Consider the following 10,917-nt stretch of genomic DNA (forward strand, 5'->3'; position numbering starts at 1 on the left):
GCTGATGTTTTGGTCGCTTTTGAATGCTGGCGGTGCTTTCACTCTAGTGGTAGCATGAGACGCAGTCTACAACCCACACAAGTGGCTCAGGTAGTGCAGCTTATCCAGGATGGCACATCAATGCGAGCTGTGGCAAGAAGGTTTGCTGTGTCTGTCAGCGTAGTGTCCAGAGCATGGAGGCGCTACCAGGAGACAGGCCAGTACATCAGGAGACGTGGAGGAGGCTGTAGGAGGGCAACAACCCAGCAGCACGACTGCTCCCCCCTAGCCTTTGTGCAAGGAGGAACAGGAGGAGCACTGCCAGAGCCCTGCAAAATAACCTCCAGCAGGCCACAAATGTGCATGTGTCTGCTCAAACGGTCAGAAACAGACTCCATGAGGGTGATATGAGGGCCCGACGTCCACAGGTGGGGGTTGTGCTTACAGCCCAACACCGTGCAGGACGTTTGGCATTTGCCAGAGAACACCAAGATTGGCAAATTCGCCACTGGCGCCCTGTGCTCTTCACAGATGAAAGCAGGTTCACACTGAGCACATGTGACAGACGCGGCAGAGTCTGGAGACGCCATGGAGAACGTTGTGCTGCCTGCAACATCCTCCAGCATGACCGGTTTGGCATTGGGTCAGTAATGGTGTGGGGTGGCATTTCTTTGGAGGGCCGCACAGCCCTCCATGTGCTCGCCAGAGGTAGCCTGACTGCCATTAGGTACCGAGATGAGATCCTCAGACCCCTTGTGAGACCATATGCTGGTGCGGTTGGCCCTGGGTTCTTCCTAATGCAAGACAATGCTAGACCTCATGTGGCTGGAGTGTGTCAGCAGTTCCTGCAAGACGACGGCATTGATGCTATGGACTGGCCCGCCCGTTCCCCAGACCTGAATCCAATTGAGAACATCTGGGACATCATGTCTTGCTCTATCCACCAACGTCACGTTGCACCACAGACTGTCCAGGAGTTGGCAGATGCTTTAGTCCAGGTCTGGGAGGAGATCCCTCAGGAGACCGTCCGCCACCTCATCAGGAGCATGCACAGGCGTTGTAGGGAGGTCATACAGGCACGTGGAGGCCACACACACTACTGAGCCTCATTTTGACTTGTTTTAAGGACATTACATCAAAGTTGGATCAGCCTGTAGTGTGTTTTTCCACTTTAATTTTGAGTGTGACTCCAAATCCAGACCTCCATGGGTTGAAAAATTTGATTTCCATTTTTTTTTTTTTGTGTGATTTTGTTGTCAGCACATTCAACTATGTAAAGAACAAAGTATTTCAGAAGAATATTTAATTAACTCAGATCTAGGATGTGTTATTTTTGTGTTCCCTTAATTTTTTTGAGCAGTGTATGTGAACCCCTAGACTAATGACATCTCCAAGAGCTGCCTCAGGCTTGCTATCATCGAAGGAAAAATGAATTCCTAAGTTAATCAAGACATTTTGCAGGAGAACTTAATGCCATCTGTCCACCAGCTGAAGCTCAACAGAAGATGGGTGTTGCAACAGGACAACGACCCAAAGCATAGAAGTAAATCAACTACAGAATGGCTCAAACAGAAGAAAATACGCCTTCTGGAGTGGCCCAGTCAGAGTCCTGACCTTAACCCGATTGAGATGCTGTGGCATGACCTCAAGAAAGCGATTCACACCAGACATCCCAAGAATATTGCGGAACTGAAACAGTTCTGTAAAGAGGAATGGTCAAGAATTACTCCTGACCGTTGTGCACGTCTGATCTGCAACTATAGGAAACGTTTAGTTGAAGTTATTGCTGCCAAAGGAAGTTAAAGCAGTTATTAAATCCAAGGGTTCACATACTTTTTCCACCTGCACTGTGAATGTTTACATGGTGTGTTCAATAAAAACATGGTAACATTTAATTCTTTGTCTATTGTTGTGACTTAGATGAAGATCAGATCACATTTTATGACCAATTTGTGCAGAAATCCATATCATGCCAAAGGGTTCACATACTTTTTCTTGCAACTGTACATGTACGCCCTGTGTATTTTCGATCACTGCCGTGCGGCTGGCAGTGATCGGAACCCGGTGCCTGCTCAAATCATTGAGCAGGCACCTAGGCTAAATCATCGGCGATCGTGGCAAACCGCAGGTCAATTCAGACCTGCGATTTCTGCAGTTTCTGATCCCCGCGGTCCCTGACCGCAGGGATCAGAAACTTTAGTATTCCTAAAATATGTCTATCTCCCCCCCCCCCCCCCTGCACCCCTGAGTGATTTTAGCCCGGTGGGAGGTGCAGGGGGAGGGTTGCGGGAGGCGGGCGGTGCGGCAGGCGGGATCGCGATCCCCCGCTCGCCTCCCCTTGAATAATCGTTGGTGGTTAGTGGGTATACCAGGGTGCCAGCACATTGCTGACACCCTGGTATAAACAGCTGACATCTGCGATGCGATGTCAGCCGTTTAACCCTTTCCATACCGTGGTCCGTACGGACCGCTGTATGGAAAAGGTTAACAGCTCAGGGAGCTCCATCCCTCTCCCATCGGGGGGCTGCTGTGCCTTTGCAGCCCCCTGATGGAGAGGGAGAGAGCCCCCAGACAGCCCCGTCCTTACCCTTCCCCGTCTGCGCAGTTCTGGCCACTACTGAGCAGACAGGGAAGGTTCCCATGGCAACAGGACGCCTTTTCAGGCATCCTGCTGACCATGGTGCTGAACAGATCTGTGCTAAAGGCATAGATCTGTTCAGACAAAGTGTAAAATACAGTACAAAACACTATATAGTGTACTGTACTGTATTATACAGACATCAGACCCACTGGATCTTCAAGAACCAAGTGGGTCTGGGTCCAAAAAATGTAAAAAAAAGATAAGATTAAAAAAAACACATTTATCACTGAATAAAAAATAAATAAAAAATACACTACACATATTAGGTATCGCCGCGTCCGTAACGACCTGATCTATAAAACGGTCATGTTACTTTACCCGAACGATGAACGCCATAAAAATAAAAAACTATGATGAAATTGAAATTTTGCGCACCTTACTTCCGAAAAAAGGTAATAAAAGTGATCAAAAAAGTTGCATGTACGCCAAAATTTTAACAATCAAACCGTCATCTCATCCCGCAAAAATCATACCCTACCCAAGATAATCGCCCCAAAAACTGAAAAAACTATGGCTCTTAGACTATGGAAACACTAAAACATGATTTTTTTTTGTTTCAAAAATGAAATCATTGCGTAAAACTTACCTAATATGTATACTTTTTATTTATTTATGTATCGCTGCGTCCATATCGACCGGCTCTATAAAAATATCACATGACCTAACCCCTCAGGTGACCACCGTAAAAAAAATATGAATAAAAACGGTGTAAAAAAAGCAATTTTTTGTCATCTTACGTCACAAAAAGTGTAATAGCAAGCAATTTAAAAAGTCATATGCACCCCAAAATAGTGCCAATCAAACCGTCATCTCATCCCGCAAAAAAATGAGACCCTACTTAAGATAATCGCCCAAAAACTGAAAAAACTATAGCTCTTAGACTATGGAGACACAAACTTTTTTTTGTTTTAAATTAAATTCATTGTGTAAAACTTACATAAACAAAAAAAAAATGTATACATATTAGGTATCGCCGCGTCCGTGACAACCTGCTATATAAAATTACCACATGATCTAACCTGTCAGATGAATGTTGTAAATAACAAAAAAAATAAACGGTGCCAAAAAAGCTATTTCTTGCTACCTTGCCACACAAAAAGTGTAATATAGAGCAACCAAAAATCATATGTACACTAAACTAGTACCAACAAAACTGCCACCCTATCCCGTAGTTTCTAAAATGGGGTCACTTTTTTGGAGTTTTTACTCTAGGGGTGCATCAGGGGGGCTTCAAATGGGACATGGCGTCAAAAAAAACAGTCCAGCAAAATCTGCCTTCCAAAAACCGTATGGCATTCCTTTCCTTCTGCGCCCTACCGTGTGCCCGTACAGCAGTTTACGACCACATATGGGGTGTTTCTGTAAACGACAGAATCAGGGCCATAAATAATGAGTTTTGTTTGGCTGTTAACCCTTGCTTTGTAACTGGAAAAAAAATATAAAAATGGAAAATATGCCAAAAAAGTGAAATTTTGAAATTGTATCTCTATTTTCCATTAAATCTTGTGCAACACCTAAAGGGTTAACAAAGTTTGTAAAATCAGTTTTAAATACCTTGAGGGGTGTAGTTTCTTAGATGAGGTCACTTTTATGGAGTTTCTACTCTAGGGTTGTATCAGGGAGGCTTCAAATGGGACATGGTGTCAAAAAACCAGTCCAGCAAAACCTGCCTTCCAAAAACCAAACGGCGTACCTTTCACTCTACGCCCCGCTGTGTGGCCGTACAGTAGTTTACGGCCACATATGGGGTGTTTCTGTAAACGGCAGAGTCAGGGCAATAAAGATACAGTCTTGTTTGGCTGTTAACCCTTGCTTTGTTAGTGGAAAAAATGAGTTAAAATGGAAAATTAGGCAAAAAAATGAAATTCTCAAATTTCATCCTCATTTGCCAATAACTCTTGTGCAACACCTAAAGGGTTAACAAAGTTTGTAAAATCAGTTTTGAATACCTTGAGGGGTGTAGTTTATAGAATGGGGTCATTTTTGGGTGGTTTCTATTATGTAAGCCTCGCAAAGTGACTTCAGAGCTGTATTGGTACCTAAAAATTGGGTTTTTGTCAATTTCTGAAAAATTTCAAGATTTGCTTCTAAACTTCTAAGCCTTGTAACATCCCCAAAAAATAAAATATCATTCCCAAAATAATTCAAACATGAAGTAGACATATGGGGAATGTAAAGTCATCACAATTTTTAGGGGTATTACTATGTATTACAGAAGTAGAGAAACTGAAACTTTGAAATTTGCTAATATTTCCCAATTTTCGGTAAATTAGGTATTTTTTTTATGCAAAAAATAATCATTTTTTTTACTTCATTTTACCAGTCTCATGAAGTACAATATGTGATGAAAAAACAATATCAGAATGGCCTGGATAAGTCAAAGCGTTTTAAAGTTATCACCACTTAAAGTGACACTGGTCAGATTTGCAAAAATTGGCCTGGTCCTAAGGTGAAATAAGGCTGTGTCCTTAAGGGGTTAAAGGGGTTATCCCATGACTAATGTAAAAAATCTTCATCATCATATAGTACATGACAACATCTTTATAACAAAGCTAGAACCAGCCCTGTACCTCACATGGATCCAGAAATCTCCCCATTCAATGCTCAGCTAGATTTATATCAAGCTGGCAGCTCAAAGGGAGTGTCTTTTCTGCTGCAGCTAAGGGGGCATGTGCATGCCATCTCAGTGAGCAGGTCAAAGAAATAATAAGAAAAAAAAAACAGCAGGTGGCGCTACACAGAAACATTTTATTGAAAAATTCTATGGCTATGCAAAATTTTTAACTTTCTTTTGTAAAATGAAACGTAGGTCAGCATCCTTACACAGGACAAGTATCAATTGGGCATTTAAAAGATGACTAGCAATCGGAAGTTGGTGAGTATGTCTACAGAATTGGGATGTAATATGTATAATAATGCCCTCAGGCCTTATTAAAGGCATAAATGAATAATAGGATAATGAGTGCTACACCTGGCCAGTCGAATACGTTGAGAGGCTGATGAAAAAGATCCTGGTTCTCTTTGGAATGATTGGGTGCAGTCGGAGAAAGCCTGCATGTCAGTCCACTTGGTATATCTGATGTGCCTGTAGAGCAAAAGCACCTGGGTGAGAACAACTGGCTGATGTAAATGTGGCATGGGGATGGGGAAAGGTGGATTGTGCAGAATGACAGATTTTACTGTCATTACTGTTGAACTTCCCGGGGTGGAGATGAAGCCTCAGGAAGGAAGATTGAGCTTCTTGGAGGTCCCAGGAGAGACCTCTGCGTCGTCAAGCAAAAACAAATGGAAATCAGGTACAGACACACAAGAGTTTATTGCACAAACAGAATCCAAGGAGGGAAATACAGGGAAATTGAGAGCTCTATGTACCGTCCGCACAGTGGGAGGAAAACCCCCACTGTGCCACTGTCTAGTAATACTCCAGAGGGGCGTGACTAAGCAACTCCTAGAAATCTCTAGGGCCCCAGATGGTAGGGTTAGGCTTTGCCGCAGGGAGTTGCCAGGGTCCACTCTGGAGGGTGAACTAGACAGTGACAACAGGTACCAGAAGGTACCCGACGGTACATAGGCAAACATAACAAACAGGCAAATACAAGCAGGCAACTAAAAACACAAGCAGGAGTTCACGCAAGGGAACAGGAGTGGCAATGAGCAGAGAAGGACTAGCTCCACCAGTGGTATACTGCGTGGCCTTGCCCATAGCACTCTGCAGCAAGGGCTTGCTGAACAGAGACATATGAATACACACAAGGTGACTCAAACATAACTGGCAGAACAGATAACAAAACACAGGAAAGAGGACGGGAATGAACAAGTAGGAAACCCACAGAGCACAGACAGACACAGATCCCATGGGTCAGCAGCATGGGAGAGTGAGTACAAACAAGGAGCAGGACAAGACACACCAGGAGAGCTGACCCAGAACTGAGGAAGCCTCAGTCTTATATACAGGTTCCATGGGTGCAGCAGAGAGGCCGCACCCATGGAGCAGACAGAGAGGATTAACTCCAGATAGGAACACAGGGGAGTTAACACATAAAGAATCACAAAGAACACACAGAAACGAAACTGCAGCGAGGAGTGCCGAACGAGCAAGGACGGAAGGTCACAGCCAGAGATAGTGACTGTGACAAATGAAGCCCGCTGTGGGGTAACTAAGCCCACCACCGAGGGCCAGGCAGGAAGTTGGGTATCTCGGCCAATGGTCTTCAAATTAATTGACATGATAAGCTTACTAAATGTTTGCAAGACCCATTTAAACACAGTTTTAAACCTCTGTCCCAGGATGTATGGCCCCTGCTGGGATGGATCGGCAGTCTACCGCCTGCTTTTTCCTTCCCGAAACTCCAGGTATTGGTAAAACCTCCGTTTGGAACCAGAGGCTGCAAAACTCTGCCCTAGACACAGCGTCTGCTGATGCTCCATAAGGGTGCAATTTCAGATTTCCTCCTCCGATGGCAAATTAGAACCTTACCTCTTTGAGCTTGCTTTAAAAATCAACATGTGCCCTGCTATGAGGAGACGGTTCCCAAGCACCGTCCCCCTCCATTGTCCAATCCCCACCCGTTCGGGGTCACTGGGGGGAAAAACACCACTGGTTCCCGGAGACAAGGAACTCTAGTGTGGGCTTAGTGACTGCTAGGGTCCCATTACATTTCCAGGAGAAGATTACAGGGTTTGTGCAGAAGGAATATATTAATGACCTATCCTCAGGACCGGTCATCAATATCTGATGGGCGGGGGTCTGACAACCCAGCTGATCAGCGGTTTGAAGAGGTGACGCTCCATGCGAGAGCTTCTTCCTCTTCATTACACTCAGCGGCGACTCCTTTGCAGTGGTGGCATTCAAGTGAATAGAGCGAGTACTTGTAATTACACTTCACTTCCGAGACCACGGGCAGTGGAGCACTGTCTCCTCTTCAAACAGCTGATCGGTCGGGGTGCCTGGTGTCGGACCCCCACCGCTCAGATATTGAAGACCTTCTGTGAATAGCTCATCAAGATGAAGCAGTCCTTTCGCATGACTGACCTTTATTGAGTTTGAGCTAGCATCCTTTCACACCCCCAGTACCTGAGGTCCACGCAACAAGAGAATGGGAGGTCGGTACCCGGGGCCATGGAACTGTGGTCAGGACACAATGAGCGGCCATGTCCGTTCAACTACCAGGGTTGAAGATTATGCACTTAGCTGGAAAATTAAGCCACAGGCTCACAGTGTCAGGCAGCTTGAGGACCACAGCCACCCTCACTGCCTCAGTCACCGCTCCTACCCTCTCCTCTCGCCTCACCTAGTGCCTTTTCTATGAGCCAGGGCATCAACTTTATCATGAGACGAGTTCCTTTTTGATAAATTTGTCATCTGTCATGGCGGACTGGATCTCCGATACACAGATAAACCAACAAACAAGTTTCTAGGCGAGAAGCTGGGGAAAGGTCACCTCCTAGCAAATCCCTGACTTCTCTCCCTTCACTGCTAAGCCCACATTTAGACCTTGAAGGTAGGAATAATGTGTCATCGTGCCTGGGCTGAAAATACCCTAGAATCCCTGAGATGGTGAAAGGGGAATAGGGACAGCCTGCTCCCTCAGAACCTGGAGGGGACAGACGACACACAAACAGCCTAGACAGCAAACAACAAAAACAGAAACCAAACTTATCTTATCTGAGCTGGAACAGAAATCCTTGCTTCCAAGGCCAAACTGATTTCTATAACCCGCACGGCCCCTTGGGAGTGAAAGTAATTTAAGCCAATGACCCCACCCAGAGCACCTGAAGGGAGGCGGATCTAGCACGACTCCAAAACAAAACAAATGATTAGACACGTGCTGCTAATCTGACAGACCTCTGCACATCGTCTGAGCAGGGCATGACATCATCTCTGAAAAGCTTGTCATCTCTGCTCCATCCTCTTGCTGCACAGGTTTAAAAACGCACCACTGGATATCTGGCTTTGTCGCTATGCAATATTTAATGAACGCTCACTCCAAAGCAATACCATCCAAACCAAAGATTATGAAAGAAGTGCACAAAACACTTAATTTGGGTGTAAAATAGAGAGAATTTATTTAACATCAAATGACTGTATTTTTATTCAGTGCCTCAAATTTATTCTCAGGCCAATCGCTATGAATAGGGCACTGAACATGGCACAACCCCGACTCATGAAGAGTCACCTTCCCCCGCAGAAATAAAACTAAGGATAAGTGCACTTGAGTACAAGAATGGATGGTTGAGGCTGGTATAAATGTCTATTCTGCACAAGGTACGGACAAGTCCTGTGGGATCCATGCCTGGTTCATTTTAATAAACGTAAGCTTGTCCACATTGGCTGCGGCCTGTGATAATGCTCTCTGCCGTGCTAAACACACGTTCACACTATACACTGGCTGCAGGGCAGGTCAGCACCTCCAAGGCTGACAAAGCTTTTCCACATTTGGGCCATGCTAACCCTGCCTTCTCAAGTGCTGGTGGTGCCCCAGCTGCATTGGCGACCTCTTCCTCCTCCTCTGCCTTCGCCTTGTGCTTCCACTGTGCCCCCGCTGTCAGGTGGGAATGCTATCATCAGAGTGCGCTTGTAGTCGCGCATCTTCCGATCAGTAACAGATGTTTTCACTAAATTTAGTTCCCTGTCAGCGATGCAGAGCAGGGGTTCATTCACGGCAAAATGGGGTTCATGTCAACCAGCAATAGAACAGAGGATTTTGAGAGATTTAGGCCCCTGTCAGTAATGCAGAGCAGGGGTTCATTCACGGCAAAAGGGGGTACATGTCACCCAGCAATACAACAGAGGATTTTGAGAGATTTAGGCACCTGTCACCCAGTTACATACAGGGGTTCATTCACGGCAAAAGGGGGTTCATGTCACCCAGCAATACAACAGAGGATTTTGAGAGATTTAGGCCCCTGTCAGCAATGCAGAGCAGGGGTTCATTCACGGCAAAAGGGGGTACATGTCACCCAGCAATACAACAGAGGATTTTGAGAGATTTAGGCCCCTTTCAGCAATGCAGAGCAGGGGTTCATTCACGGCAAAAGGGGTTTCATGTCACCCTGCAATACAACAGAGGATTTTGAGAGATTTAGGCCCCTGTCACCCAGGAACAGCAGGGGTTTGTATACGCCAAAAATGGTAAAATGTCACCCGACAATTGAAAATAATTTTTTTTTAATTTAGGGCACTAAAATTGCCACTTTTTTAAATTAAAATGGCTCTAAAATAGTCCTTGAAAAGGCTAGAGGGATGTAAAAGGCAGTAAAATGTGCTTAAGAGCATGGCAACTGCTCTGCAAACAAATGTGGATAGGGAAATAACTTAAAATGAAATAAAATAACTAAAAATTACAAATTATTAACCTGCAACTCAGAGAAGGAGGTGGATATGGAGTCGGAGGTTGAGGAGGCAGTGAATGTGGTCTTGTAGGTGGAGGCAGCAATGGAGGAGGAACAGGTAGCCAACAATGTTTTTTTTATTTTTTTTTATTGGGTAGGTAGCCCCCAAAATATTGGGACAAATAAAAAAAAAGAAAACAAAGAATCATTGCACTTGACTTGAGTACAAGAATGTATGTTTGATGGTGGTATAAATGTCTATTCTGCACAAGGTACAGACAAGTCTTGTGGGATCCAAGCCTGGTTCATTTTGATGAACATGAGCTTGTCCACGTTGGCTGTGGACAGGCGGCTGCGGCTGTCTGTAATGACGCCTCCTGCCATTCTAAATACACGTTCAGAGAGTACACTGGCTGCAGGGCAGGCCAGCACCTCCAAGGCATACAGGGCAAGCTCTGGCCATGTGGACAATTTGGAGACCCAGAAGTTGAATGGGGCAAAACCATCAGTCAGTACGTGTAGTCGTGTGCACAGGTACTGTTCCACCATGTTGTTCAAATGCTGCCTCCTGCTAACACGCTCCATATCAGCAGTTGGGGCCGGTTGTTGCGGCGAGGTGACAAAGCTTTTCCACATGTCGGCCATGCTAACCCTGCCTTCTGAGGTTCTGGCGCTGACACAGCTGCGTTGGCGACCTCTTCCTCCTCCCCTGCCTTCGCCTTGTGCTTCCACTTGTCCCCCGGCGTCAGTCGGGAATGCTCTCAGCAGAGTGGCCACCCAGTAGTCAGCACACATTAAAATGTGGGCAACTCTGCAGTCATTGCGCAGGCACTGCAGCATGTAGTCGCTCATGTGTGCCAGGCTGCCCAGAGGTAAGGACAAGCTGTCCTCTGTGGGAGGCGTATCGTCTGCGTCCTCCGTATCCCCCCAGCCACGCACCAGTGATGGGCCCGAGCTGCGTTGGA

The sequence above is a fragment of the Bufo bufo genome, chromosome 4 (genome assembly GCF_905171765.1).
Source record: "Bufo bufo chromosome 4, aBufBuf1.1, whole genome shotgun sequence".
In the NCBI taxonomy this organism is placed as follows: Eukaryota; Metazoa; Chordata; class Amphibia; order Anura; family Bufonidae; genus Bufo; species Bufo bufo.